Genomic DNA, 15,333 nt, shown 5'->3' with positions numbered 1-15,333 from the left:
ATTTTGAACTTGTCAAGTTGACTTTGAAGCACATCCAACTTGGATTCCTTGACGGAGTCGGTACCTTCGTGCATATCAATCAAAGTGTCCCAAATTTCCTTTGCATTCTCAAGACGGCTGATTTTGTTGAATTCTTCGGGGCACAATCCGTTGAAGAGAATATCACAAGCTTGAGCATTGTATTGCAACATCTTCAACTCATCCGCGGTAGCTTCACGGTTTGGTTCTTTCCATCAAAGAAGTCACCTTGCAAACCAACACACACAATAGCCCAAATGGCGGGGTTATGTCCAAGAATATGCATTTTCATTTTATGCTTCCAACTAGCAAAGTTAGTACCATCAAAGTAAGGACCTCTACGGTGATAATTTCCCTCGCTAGACGCTATACTCTCCTAGGTTGTGAAACCAAGGCTATGACCACCAAAAGCTATGGAGATCAAAGCAAATGGAGACCAAAGCTCTGATACCACTTGTAGGATCGAAAGTATGTCTAGAGGGGGGTAATTAGACTACTTGACCAAATAAAAACTTAACCTTTTCCCAATTTTAGTTTTTGGCAGATTTTAGCTATTGTAGGAAAATTCAAGCAATCATCACACAATTCAAGCAAGCATGCAAAGAGTATATTGGCAGCGGAAAGTAAAGCATGCAACTTGCAAGAATGTAAAGGGAAGGGTTTGGAGAAATCAAACGCAATTGGAGACACGGATGTTTTTCCCGTGGTTCGGATAGGTGGTGCTATCCTACATCCACGTTGATGGAGACTTCAACCCACAAAGGGTAACGGTTGCGCGAGTCCACGGAGGGCTCCACCCACGAAGGGTAACGGTTGCGCGAGTCCACGGAGGGCTCCACCCACAAAGGGTCCACGAAGAAGCAACCTTGTCTATCCCACCATGGCCATCGCCCACAAAGGACTTGCCTCACTAGCGGTAGATCTTCACGAAGTAGGCGATCTCCTTGCCCTTACAAACTCCTTGGTTCAACTCCACAATTTTGTCGGAGGCTCCCAAGTGACACCTAGCCAATCTAGGAGACACCACTCTCCAAGAAGTAACAAATGGTGTGTAGGTAATGAACTCCTTGCTCTTGTGCTTCAAATGATAGTCTCCCCAACACTCAACTCTCTCTCATAGGATTTGGATTTTGTGGAAAGAAGATTTGAGTGGAAAGCAACTTGGGGAAGGCTAGAGATCAAGATTCATATTGTAGAAATGGAATATCTTGGTCTCAACACATGAGTAGGTGGTTCTCTCTCAGAACATATGAGTTGGAATTGTGTATGTGTTCTGATGGCTCTCTCCACGAGTGAAGAGGAGGTGGAGGGGTATATATAGCCTCCACACAAAATCCAACCGTTACACACAGTTTTCCAATCTCGGTGGGACCGAATCAACAAACTCGGTCGGACCGAAAAGGTAAACCTAGTGACCGTTAGAGATTTTTGGTGGGACTGACATGCAACTCGGTAGGACCGATACGGTTAGGGTTTGGGCATAACATAATCTCGGTGAGACCGATTACACAAACTCGGTGAGACCGATTTTGGTAATTAGCTAACCAGAGAGTTGGTCAGGCAAACTCGGTGGGACCGATTTGCTCTTTCGGTGAGACCGAAAAGTTACAAAAAGGAAACACTGAATTTACATTGCAATCTCGGTGGGACCGATTCGCTCTTTCGGTGAGACCGAAAAGTTACGAAAGGGAAACAGAGAGTTTGCAATCCCATCTCGGTGAGACCGAGATCCCTATCGGTAGAACCGATTTGCTAGGGTTTGGCAGTGGCTTATGACAAATGAAACTCGGTGGCGCCGGATAGAAAGAATCGGTAGGACCGAGTTTGGCTTTGGGTTTAGGTCATATGTGGATATGGGAAAGTAGTTGAGGGTTTTGGAGCATATCACTAAGCACATGAAGCAAGAGGCTTATTAAGCAACACCTCATCCTTCCTTGATAGTATTGGCTTTTCCTAAAGACTCAATGTGATCTTGGATCACTAAAATATAAAATGAAGAGTCTTGAGCTTTTGAGCTTGAGCCAATCCTTTGTCCTTAGCATTTTGAGGGTTCCACTTTCACATCCATGTCATGCCAATCATTGAGCTTTCCTGAAATAATCATCTTGGAATAGCATTAGCTCAATGAGCTATATGTTGTTATGAATTACCAAAACCACCTAGGGATAGTTGCACTTTCACATTATATGCATCAGCTCCAAATCATGTCTTGGGTCAATAGTTGGGTTTGGGTGACTCCCATGCTTTGGTACCTTACGTTCCGCTATATCGACTAAGGTAGCGCTGGGAGAACTACTGCGATTGTGTCCCGGTTCTTCCGGACGAGCACCTCAGTAGAGAAAGCCGAAAGGTGACTGTCATGATAGGGCGAGAGCTGGTCGCTGTTCGCGAGGTCTCAAGTCCTTAAAGACTTTTTCCGCTTCGGGCAAGGAGTCAGCCTTGCCCGACTTAGGCGTGTATAGTGCCCCAAATTCGACCTTCCGAATACTAGGGGCTTCACCAAAATTTAAAATTGTAGACTTCTATGGCTAAGTGAGAGTGATAAAGCCTTATAGTCCGATTGCCTGGTTCGTTGTGCTAAACACCTCCCTCGAAGGACCCAAAATTGGGATAAAGAGTGCTCAGGTTTATCCCGAACACCCCAGTACTAGTTACATGGGGGCAGAAGCCGACGACTGGCCAACTCTCAGATTTTATAAACGGCCGCACAGAAGGTAATATTTTAAATTAAAACAGCGTTGCATAGCATAAATGAACTCGTTTCACATTACAGAATCAAATGAGCATGTTCATTCAAAAATTACATCCCTGGCACATTCATCCGCCACAAGGCGGGAACCCTTCAGGACACTCTCATAATACATTTCGGGGCAGCGATGCTCCTTGCCCTCCGGCGGCCCCTCCTTCACCAGCTTCGCCCAGTGCACCTTCGCCCGGGCAAAAGCCCTGCGCGCACGCTCGATGCGGACGGACCGCTTTATGACTTCAAGCCGTGGGCAGGCATTCACAAGCCGCCTCACCAGACCGAAGTAGCTGCCGGGCAGGGGCTCGCCAGGCCATATCCGGACAATAAGACCCTTAATGGCATGTTCGACCGCCTTGTGGAGCTCGACCAATTGCTTCAGCTGGTCGCTCAAGGGCATTGGGTGTTCGGTCCCAGTATACTGAGACCAGAACAACTTTTCCGTTGAGCTCCCCTCCTCAGCTCGGCAAAACTCCGTGGCATTCAGTACACTGCGGGGAAGATCTTGGAACGCTCCTAGAGAGCTCCGAACTCGGGTAAGTAAAAGGAAAGTTTCCTTCACATGCTTGCTTTGCATAATGAATGCCTTACCCGCTGCTATCTTCTTCACCGCATTCATCTCCTGGAGGGCCTTGTGGGCTTCAGCCTTGGCACTCCGTGCGCTTTCAAGCGCCTCAGCAAGCTCGGACTCTCGCGTCTTAGAGTCAAGCTCCAAGGACTCATGTTTTTTGGCAAGAGCCTCAAGCTCTTGCTGCACCTCGCCTACTCGGGCTTCTTGCTTTTCCCGCTCAATGCGCTCCTTGGCCGCTTTATCTTCGGCCTCGGACAACGCCTTCTTCAGGGTCACCACTTCGGTTGTGGCCCCTGGCAAATTCATGATGATCCTATTACTTCACAACCGAACTTCCTTTTAAATATATAGACAAGGTATTGCTTACCTTTGCTCTCCTCGAGCTGCCTCTTGGTAAGGCCGAGCTTGTTCTCGGACCGCTCCAGGTCCTGCTTCAGTGTAGAGACCTCCGCAGTACGTGCGGCAGCGGCCAGCAGTGAAGCCTGCACATACACATAGACATATTCTGATTAGACTCCTGGGTCATCATTTGATCCTCTATTCGGCCTTTCTTCGCGAACGCCGAACAGAGCATCATGGGCTACTGTCTATGCGGTAATATTTTCTTATATTTTGATTGCTTACCTCAAAGCCTGTTAGGAGGCTGGCGCAAGCTTCGCTCAGTCCATTTTTGGCAGACTGAACTTTCTCGATCACCGCACTCATGATAGTGCGGTGCTCTTCATCGATGGAAGTGCCGTGAAGCGCTTCCAGCAAGTTGTCCGGTGCCTCTGTATGGACAGATGACACCAGCACGGGCGGCTTGCCCCCCTTAACGGGGGATCGCCTGCCGGAGTCTGGAACCGCCGAAGGTTCCGGGGTAGTATTCGGCTGGGGGCCGAACTTGGAGCCCGTGGGAGTCTTGTTCCCTTTGCGCCTAGGGTCTGGAAGGTCGCCTCGAGGCGCCCCCAGGACTACCTCCCCTCGGCTCGGTGCCTTTCGAGACAACACCTCGACGTTGTCCATAGGGCAAGGGGTGGAGGCGGTCGGAAGTGAATCACTATTCATATCCGACGAGTCCAATGAGCCGTCCGACGAATCTACGTCGAGATGAGCTCGGGATGGACTACATAATCATATGCGGCGTAATGAGAAACAGTGCAGTAAAACATACCATGAATTACTATGGTGTCTGGATACTTACGACTTCGCCAGGGGCTTCCCCGGGGAAACCATTCGTCGCCGCTGTAGGCGGCCGTCGTGGAGCAGTTCGGAAGGAGGGTCCTTCCCTTCTTGGACCCTTCGGCCTCCCCAGTTGGGTCGGCCTTCCTTTTCTTGTCCCCCCCCCGGCGGGGGAGGGAGAGCTTTCCTCCTCCTCCTCCTCGTTTTCGTGGGAGGAGTGTGCGTCGGAGTCATCAGACGATGAGTCTGATACAACCTTGCACCGGAGACCCTTTCGGGTCCCCGTGGCCTTCTTCTTGGTCTTCTTCACCAGCACCTCGTAAGGTGCCGGAGCCAGCATCTCCGTTAGGAGAGCATCTACAGGATCTTCAGGCAGGGGGCTGGGCAATCGAGCTCCTCCGCTGTCTTTATCCAGTCCTGTTAATGACGTGGAAGCTTAGATCCCGCACATGATTTAACTGGGGCAAATAAATACCCTGTGAGATATCAAAACTTACCGGATTGGCATGGCGCTTTGCGTTGAGTCCGTGGTCTCAGTGAGGGAAGGAGGTACCTCAGTGCCCTTGAACAACACCCTCCAGACATCCTTGTGCGTCGTGTCGTAGAGCTCTCGCAGCGTCTAGTGCTTGGCCGGGTCCAACTCCCACAAATTGAATGCCCGTCGTTGACACAGGAGAATCCGGCGGAAGAGCATGACCTGGACCACGTTGACGAGCTTGATTTTCTTGCTCATCATGTTCCTGATACAGGTCTGGAGTCCGGTCAGCTCTATCGAGGAACCCCAGGACAGGCCCTTCTCTTTCCAGGAAGTGAGCCACGTGGGGATTCCGGATCGAAATTTGGGGGCCGCCACCCAGTTGGTGTCGCGCGGCTCGGTGATGTAGAACCACCCCGATTGCCACCCCCTTTATGGTCTCCGCATAGGAGCCTTTGAGCCAGGTGACGTTAGGCATTTTGCCCACCATGGCGCCTCCGCACTCTGCTTGCTGGCCAACCACCACCTTCGGTTTGACATTAAAGGTCTTCAGCCACAGGCCGAAATGGGGCCTGATGCGGAGGAAGGCCTCGCACACGACGATAAACGCCGAGATGTTGAGGATGAAATTGGGGGATAGATCATGAAAATCTAGCCCGTAGTAGAACATGAGCCCGCGGACAAATGGGTGGAGGGGAAATCCCAGTCCGCGGACGAAGTGGGTAAGAAAAACTACCCTCTCATGGGGTTCAGGAGTAGGGATGATCTGCCCTGCATCTGGCAGCCGGTGCGCGATATCCGCGGCCAGATATCCGGCTTCTCGTAACCTTGTGATGTTCTCCTCCGTGACGGAGGAAACCATCCACTTGCCTCCCGCTCCGGACATGCTTGGAGTGGTTTGAGAAGAAAGACGCGAACTTGGGCGCTGGAGCTCGAGTGTGCGAGAATGGGTAAGCAAGGGGGAAGAAGGCATGGGTAAAAAGGGTGAATCCTTGTCCCTTTATAAGGGCGGAAGAGGCGATGCGCCTCCCCACTTGCCTGGTAAAATCGCTTATTCCCCAAGCGCCATAATTGATGGCGCGGTTGGGTTACCCACGTCCGTATTGATGAGAATCCCGTAATAAGGGGGACACGATCTTTGCTTTGACAAGACGTGTCAAGAAAACCGCATCGCGATATGTCCGGTGCTGGTTGAGAAAAACGGTTCGAATAATGACCGGGCCATGACGTGATGTCATGCTGTCAAAACGTGTAGCAGATTAGATTTGTGGAAATATTATTCTCTCTACAGTGGTATGTGGAACTTGTTTTGCATAGCCGGACACTATCCTTGTGTTCAAAATCTTCCATGGAGTATTCAGAGGAGGAACCCGCCTTGCAATGCCGAAGACGAAACCGTGCGCCAGACTCATCGTCATTAAAGCCTGGTTCAGGGGCTACTGAGGGAGTCCTGGATTAGGGGGTCTACGGACAGCCGGACTATATCCTTTGGCCGGACTGTTGGACTATGAAGATACAAGATTGAAGACTTCGTCCCGCGTCTGGATGGGACTTTCCTTGGCGTGGAAGGCAAGCTTGGCAATACGGATATGTAGATCTCCTCCCTTGTAACCGACTCTGTGTAACCCTAGCCCCCTCCGGTGTCTATATAAACCGGAGGGTTTAGTCCGTAGGACAACATACAATCATACCATAGGCTAGCTTCTAGGGTTTAGCCTCTACGATCTCGTGGTAGATCAACTCTTGTAATACTCATATCATCAATATCAATCAAGCAGGACGTAGGGTTTACCTCCATCAAGAGGGCCCGAACCTGGGTAAACATCGTGTCCCCTGCCTCCTGTTACCATCCGACTTAGACGCATAGTTCGGGACCCCCTACCCGAGATCTGCCGGTTTTGACACCGACAATGATGGTGGAATTACATTGCTTCAATCTCACTATGTGGAAAAGATCTTGAGTCGCTTTGGCTATAGTGAGTGCAAGCCCTCTCCAACACCATATGATGCGAGTGTGTTACTTCGAAAGAATCGAAGAATTGCCAAAGATCAATTGAAATATTCTCAGATTATTGGCTCGCTTATGTACTTAGCTAGTGCTAAAAGGCCTGACATCTCTTTTGCTGTTAGCAAACTGAGTCGGTTTGTCTCAAAACCAGGAGATGTGCATTGGAAAGCTCTAGAGAGAGTTTTGCATTATTTGAAAGGCACTGCGAATTATGGAATTCACTACACCGGGCACCCAAAGGTGCTTGAAGGGTATAGTGACTCAAATTGGATCTCAGATGCTGATGAGATGAAGGCCACAAGCGGTTATGTATTCACTCATGGAGGTGGCGTTGTTTCTTGGAAGTCTTGCAAGCAGACCATCTTAACAAGGTCAACAATGGAAGCAGAACTCACAGCACTAGATATAGCTACAGTCAAAGCAGATTGGCTTCGCCGGCTCTTGAATGACTTGCCGGTTGTTGAGAAACCTGTACCGGGTATCCTTATGAACTACGACAATCAAACTATGATCAAGAAAGTGAGCATCTCAAAGGATAACATGAAGTCATCAAGACATGTTCAGAGAAGGTTAAAGTCTGTCAGGAAAATGAAAAACTCCGGAGTTATTGCATTGGATTATATCCAAACGTCTAAAAATCTGGCAGATCCTTTTACTAAGGGTCTATCACGTAATTTGATAGATAATGCATCGAGGGAGATGGGTATGAGACCCACAATATGAGTTGTTCACAGTGGTAACCTATTCTTTGTGATCGGAGATCCCGTGAATTAGATGTGGAAGACAAGCTGTTGGTCAACTGAGAGGAGAGTATCCTTACTATTAACAATACCACTCCATGAAGATGCAATACTCTCCTAATCTGCATGGCAGGTTGATGTATATCTTAATGTGTTCTAAGTAGCTCATTTAAGCAGAGATGTTGTCCTGCAGAATATCTTTTGAAGAACACACCTATACGAGTCTGATTGTCAAACGTCACAATCTATGAGAGTAGGATTCTCTCTAGTAAACTCATGAAAGGTCATGGAGTATGACGCATAAGCTCCACCCGCGGGGAAGACCTGCGGTAGCCTAGTATCAGTCAAGGCTTTATGTGAAGCTAGATTCACAGAAAACTTGCAGTTCAAGGCCCAGTCCACTATTCAAGTTGCTTACTAGTGTAGCATAGAGTTCTAGGTAGAAGTTCAACTTAACAGTCTCCACTGAAGCACCGGTATATAAAACAGTGTTTTGAAACCAAAGGCAAATTTTGTGTGCCTCTGGGGTCTGGTGGGGGATTGCTGGAATTTTGTCTATTTTGGGCCTAGCCCAATAGCAGTTTCAGAAATTCCTAATAAATCCTAGAGGCCCACGCAGCCCATTCGTGCAAGGTAAGAGGTGGAACTAAAGTTTAATCCCACATTGCTAGTTTAGAGGGAGTTGGACCTTCTTATAAGAGAGGTTCTTTCCCCACTTGTATGAGCATGAGAACAAGAGGGACATCCACGCGTGCTCCTTCTCCACCGCCCGCCTCGCCACGCCACACCTCGTCACGACGTGCCACGGGTTGCGGGAATGAGCCGAGCCGATGTCTAAATTTTTGCCACGCACTACGGGTATACGAAAGGCCACTCGAGAGCTGGAAAGTTTTTGTTGTAGTGGACATTGAATACGAACGCTGCACCCTTCGGCTGCTGCCTGTTCGTTTTGTCTCCCTCGTTCCCTTCAGCTCCCGGCACAGCCTCTTGCCTCCTTCTCTTGCGCCTATAAAAGGGAGGTCGCTCCTCTTAGAGAGACACACCAGAACTTCTTCCTCTCGCCACCGGTTCCAATCTCTGAGCTGTTGCTGTCTTCCTCATCCCGGCTTGCGGCGTGCACCGTGAGTCGGGACAGTAGGCCTCCGAAACCGCACCTCTTTGAGTCCTGTACGGGAGAAGGGTGATAAGGTTTTTGGGGAGCGCTCAGCGCGACTACAGACTTCTTCGTCACGGACGCCCCGGACTCCGACAACTACTTCCCTGACGTCGACAACCTCCTCGACGACATGGCCGGCGAGGACACCGACCCCAAGTCCAGTGCTACTACTGCTGCTGTCCCGTATGTGTTCTTCTCCTTCCTGTTCGAGGTCCTGCCACAGTTCCTTGTTCTGTTGTTTGCCCTAGATATGTTAGGTCCTACTTCATATATGAAACTTGTCCTACTATCTGCTCTAGAGAAACTTGGTTACAGTTCCTATATGTAGATGCTATTTACCTTCTCTCTGTCAGATCGCATGACTAGTTTTGTCACTGTTATATTAGTCATGCTTTATCTAATATTTTTGTTAATAAAATCATTTCGTAAATTGCTCATATTGCCAACATTCTACGTAGATCTTTATCGGTCAAACCGCAATGACAACATACGTTATTTCCTTTGTCATCGGCATGTTACTTGCCCGAGATTCGATCGTCGGTATCTTCATACCTAGTTCAATCTCGTTACCGGCAAGTCTCTTTACTTGTTCCGTAATGCATTATCCCGAAACTAACTCATTAGTCACGTTGCGTGCAAGGCTTATTATGATGTGCATTATCAAGAGGGCCCAGAGAAACCTCTCTGATACCCGGAGTGACAAATCCTAATCTCGATCTATGCCAACCCAACAAACACTTTCAGAGATACATGTAGAGCATCTTTATAATCACCCAGTTACGTTGTGATGTTTGATAGCACGCAAGGTATTCCTCTGGTATCCGGGAGTTGCATAATCTCATAGTCAAATGAATATGTATAAGTCATGAAGAAAACAATACTAATGAAACCGAACGATCAACATGATAAGCTAACGGATGGGTCTTGTCCATCACATCATTCTCCTAATGATATGATCTCGTTCATCAAATTACAACACATGTCTATGGTTAGGAAACTTAACCATCTTTGATTAACGAGTTAGTCTAGTAGAGGCTTACTTGGGACACAGTGTTTTGCCTATGTATCCACACGTGTATCAAGTTTCCGGTTAATACAATTCTAGCATGGATAATAAACATTTATCATAATATAGGGAAATATAAAATAACAACTTTATTATTGCCTTCAGGGCATATTTCCTTCAACTTCGCTAACTCCCCGCCACATGAAAGCACTAGCGATGTTGCTTGTAATGTGGAACAATTCTTTTGTTTGACATGTGATGTCCACTACCATACTTTGTGTGACATGTGAAGCCCCCTGCTCATCCGAATATGCACTCATCTAAGTATTCCCATTCTAATTGCTCGAACAAATTATTAAATGTGACCCCAGGGAGTGTCTTGGCGAGTAGTCCGCAAGATCATCACATGATTTGGTCTGTATTTTTACATATGTTCATTAGTAGTAATTCATGAGAACATATAGTCTAGGATTGATACACTTCATGAGTTGATTTCACTATGCAACAAATACTTCATTGTCTTCATGGATATTTTTTATACATGTCCGACATCCAGCTCAAATTGATGTCTAAACCATGGTATGTCATTTTCCCTATGCGTAAATGCGATGCTCTTAGGGCCTGTTCGGTAGTTGCTCAGCTTCCAGCTTCATCAAATTTTCGTTGGAGCTGGGCCGAACGGGTTGGCTTCCCAGATCTGACCACAATCTACGTACAAAAAACGGGAGGAGCACTTCTTGCGATCCAAGAAAAAGGAAAGCAGGAGTTAGGCGAAATTACAGGGGAGTGCCACCACGAAGTGAGTCGAGAGGCACGTATCGGTTCGCTACATTCTATCTCCCGTCTTATTACGTCCTCTTGGGGCGACGTGGAGAGATCGCTACCTTTCCCTCTATACTGGGCCAAGCCCAACCACTCTTCTCCTATGCCCGACCGGGCCTAAGGCTACTTTACGTGTTGAGCTAGCTGGGCTCCAGTCCGCCCATGCAGGTTGGCCTGCTGGCAAGCACCAGAAGCTGGAGTTAGCGAGCCGAACGGTTTCCATCAACCATGATCCCGTGAAAGAAGCCAGCATCAAGAAACAGAAGCGAGATTTACAGATCCAGTGAAGCCAGAGGACTAACGAACATGCCCTTAGATCGTAGTTGACACCGTCGTTTTGTGCCACGAATACAACTTTGTGGCTTTTTTTAGTTTTCTATGTTTGTGTCCAAACCATGGGATCCAATTTCCACTGATTAGATTGCATAGTCTACTTGCTGAAACTATCATTTGCAAGGACGGAATGGGGCCGCTGCATGTGCACAGTCAACGTATCTCATTGGCCATCATTTTTTGAAATTATTGAACTTTTCTTATAAAATTAAATATTTTCAAAATTGGTAAACACCTTCAGAAATTCTAAAATATTTTTAAAATCTGCAAACATTTTTCAGATTTTTTAAAAGCATGATGTTTTAAAATTTGTGAACATCTTTTAAAATTGAAGAGCAATCGATTAATATTTTTCAACTTAAAAACACCTTTAGAAGTGTATGATCTTTTAAAAAACCTTGAAAACCTTTTTAATTTCGTATTTTCACCTCCCTCATTTGTGAAATATATATATATATATATATATATATATATATATATATATATATATTACAAAATTAGCTGGCCCAATAGCATGTCCCTTATATTATTTTGAGCAAAAGCAGAGTTTTATAATTTAACGGTGTCCAGGTAAATCACATGAGATACAAACAACCACTTGAAGCGGTACAATAGATTTCTAGCTAATGGTGTTATTTGGTAAACACATACGACCAGCTTTTGCTAGTTCATGTGCTAACGAGTTTGCATCACGCCTACGAACCGTGAAGCTTTGTTTTGAAAGCCACATCTTTAGCTGGAATTTCATGTCCTCAATGACAACATAACGTGAGGAATCAAGATTTCGTAGATCTAAAGCTTTGAACGAGAGTTGAGAGTCTGTTTCGAAGACCATCATGATGACGCCTATAGTTCAGCAGCGTCCGCTACTACTGCGGTTATATATGGTACTAACTTCTGCTCCAGTTTCTTCCTGAAAACCGGACCAAACACTAAATGTGCTACAACCGACCAAATCAACCAAAGAAAAACGTCCAGGACCAGGATTTGGGCAGGCCCACCTGATCGAGTGCGCGTTGTAGTTTCCTCGTTACTCTGCGCGATGCGTGTGTAATTTTTTTCAATTTGCAAACACCTATTAAAATTCATTTTTATTTTAAAATAACGAACATTTAAAAAAATTATAGAGCACTTTTCAGATTTCTTGTTTTCATTCCCCCATCCTTTTCAAAATAAAAAGCGCGCGCCAATTTTTTTACATGAAGCGCCAGATTTTCGGTTTTCTTAGGGTGGAGGAATTGGGCCCAATGTGTCACATCTGACCCCTAAAAATCGTCCAGGACTAGGATATGGGCCGGTCACTTGAGCGAGTTTGGCGATGGAATTCCCTATTCGCCGCTTACTGCGGCAAGTAGTCGCTGCTTCGCACAGGGCGCAGCTCACCCTGGGCCGGCCCATTTTAGTGGTTTCGACTCGCGAGATGAACCGCAAAAAAAGATCGCGCTAGGGATCGAACCTACGACCTCCAGTAGCGGAACACACCGCGCTAGCCACAGCGCCTGGCCCATGGATCTATTATAATAGCAATGCTAAACTTAAAGAAACTAAAACCGAGGAAAAAACCATCTGTTCCTTCTACTGTTTTTTCTTTAGTCTTATTCTGTCTTTCTTTTTTCTCATTTTCTTTGTTTAATTCTGTTTTTTTTACTTTTTCTTTGTAAGCTTTTCAAAAAGTTCAAATATGGTTCAGAATTTTCAAAAATGTTCTTTTTGTCAAAAATTGTTCATATTTCTGAAATAGTGTTCACATTTACACAATTTTGTTCACAATTTCGAAAAATGTTCCTGATTTTTTCTTGTTTTCTTTCTTTTTCCTTTTCTTTTTCTTCTCTTTTTCTCAAAAGAAATTGAAAAAATTCAAATTTTATTCGTATTTTCATAAAATTTTCAGTTATCAATTTTTTTCTCCAATTCAAAATTTGTTCCCGTTACACAAAAGTTCAATAACTTTCCAAATGCAGAAAATATACCGGATTTCATAAATGTTTGCGCTTCCAAAATTGTTTGGGATTTTTTGAAATTGTTCTCTATTTCAAAATTTGTTCTCTAGATTCAAAAAAATGATTGCGCTTTAAAAAATTGTTCACGCTTCCAAATTTGTTCAGGATTTTTCAAAATTGTTCTCTATTTCAAAATTTATCCTCGAGATTTAAAAAATGTTCGTGCTTTAAAAAATTGTTTGCGCTTCCAAATTTGTTTAGGAGTTTTCAAAATTTGTTCTCAAGATTGAAAAAATGTTCGTGCTTTAAAAATTGTTCACGCTTCCAAATTTGTTCTCCATTTCCAAATTTGTTCCAAAGACTCAAAAAATGTTTGTGCTTTAAAAAATTGTTTGTGCTTCCAAATTTGTTCTCCATTTCAAAATTGGTTCTCAAGATTCAGAAAATGTTTGTGCTTTAAAGAAATGTCACAAATTCCAAAAATGTTTGGGAAATTCAAAAGTTGTTTGTGTTTCCAAATTTGAAAAATTGTTCCTGTTCAGGTTTTTGGGTAGTTTAAAAAATGTTTGCGTTCTAAAAGGTATGTTCACGTCTCCAAAATTCGTTTGTGTGTTGAAAAATGTTTGAGTTTTCTCAAAATTTGTAAAAAAAAACTAATAATGTTCGTGTTTGATAAAACATTCACGTTTTGTTTTTGCTATTTGGAAAATCGTAAAGGATGTTTTTCAAACAGTACTTTCTTTAGTTCTTGTAGGTTTCCGCTGTAGTTTGGTCAACTGAGCGCTTCCATCCTTGTGGCTAGTAGGGTGCTAGTGTAAGTCTGCAGTGCTGTGTTCGATTCCCAGCTATCACGCTCTGTTATTTTTTTGCAAATTATCACCTTGTATTTGCAGCGCACTCAAATGGGTCGGCCCAATCGGCGCACTGCGGCGACGTGCTTGTGCAAAAGTCGAGCGTCAAGTAGGAGCTCCCTTTGGCGATGGTGTTTGCTTGTTACTCTGCTAAAAAAACGTTACTCTACGCGGTGCGCGTGTAACAGGAGACTCGCGGGCGCTATATAACGGCCCCCCTACTCCAAGCAGAGCTGCCAAACGGGCCGGCCCGGCCCGATCCAGCCTGGTCCGGCTGATTGTAATCATGCCTGGCACGGCCCAGCCCGTCGAGGCATGATTACTTACGGGGTCGTGCCATGCCAGCCCGTATGTTGCACCTTACAGCCCATGCACGGTCCAGTTGCTAATCGGGTTGGCCCGTTGGCACGCCAGGCCAACTGGCCGCATGTTGTTTGGCCTACCAGGCGTTTTTAGCCTATTTTTACTTATTGGGTTAGTATTAGGCCTTATATAGGTATATAAAAAAATAAAAAATATTTACCTAATAATAAAGTTAATTGAATTTCTTTCATCCGTTATGGCATTTTTTAGAAAAGTCCCTCTATTTTAGAGAATTCAACCCGCAGTCCTGTTTTAAGTTAAAACGAATCGTTATTTTCGTATTTTAAACAAAAGTCCCTGTCTTTTCTTGAAATTAACCCGCCATCCGGATCTAAGTCACCCCTGAATCTTTATTTTACATTTTTCGAAACCCCCCTAATGTTTTAGGTAATTCATTCACGGATCATATTTAAGTCAAACAAATGGTTTTTAAAATCATCCATATCTTTTAAACCGTAACTCCAATTTAAACATGTTATATATGAAATTTGATTAAAAAATATGTAGAATATGAATATGAAATTATTTTTACCTATTAAATATTTTTAAATATTATTTTGGAATATATTTGAGTCAAACCAAATGATTTTCTAAATTATCTGTATCTTTTAAACCGTAACTTCGATTTTAACATATTATATATGAAATTTTATTAGAAAAATGTGTGGAATCTAGATATGATTTTAATTTTACCTGTTAAATATTTTTAAATATTTTTATGAAAGCAAACTTATAATTTACAGTGCAAGATTTGTTTTTTTTCATACCGGCGACGATCCAGATTGCAAATAAACACCCCACTATAACCATATACGAAAAAGAAAACATCGATAACTACAAATGCATACCTCTGAAAAATGTCGCAGGGAAAACAACAGATTTCTCATCGCAAGAGTGAGAGAAAGCGAGAGAGAGAGGGAGAGGGAGAGAGAGACACCTTAGGATTAACCATATTCAACACACGTTTTTTGTTGTTTTGTGTGGACACCAAGGCCATCGCCGGCGAGGGTGAGAAGGAGGATAAGCGGCAACATAAATACAATGCCTCGCAAAAATAAAGAAGATGGACTTATTGTGGTCTTGACTGATGGTTGTTGAGTTAAGAGCGTGTGTTATGTTTTCTCTTCCGTTGCAACGCACAACCTT

The sequence above is a fragment of the Triticum urartu genome, chromosome 6A, assembly GCF_056163025.1.
Source record: "Triticum urartu cultivar PI428250 chromosome 6A, HENAU_Tu73, whole genome shotgun sequence".
NCBI lineage: Eukaryota > Viridiplantae > Streptophyta > Magnoliopsida > Poales > Poaceae > Triticum > Triticum urartu.
This window is presented reverse-complemented; position numbering follows the sequence as displayed.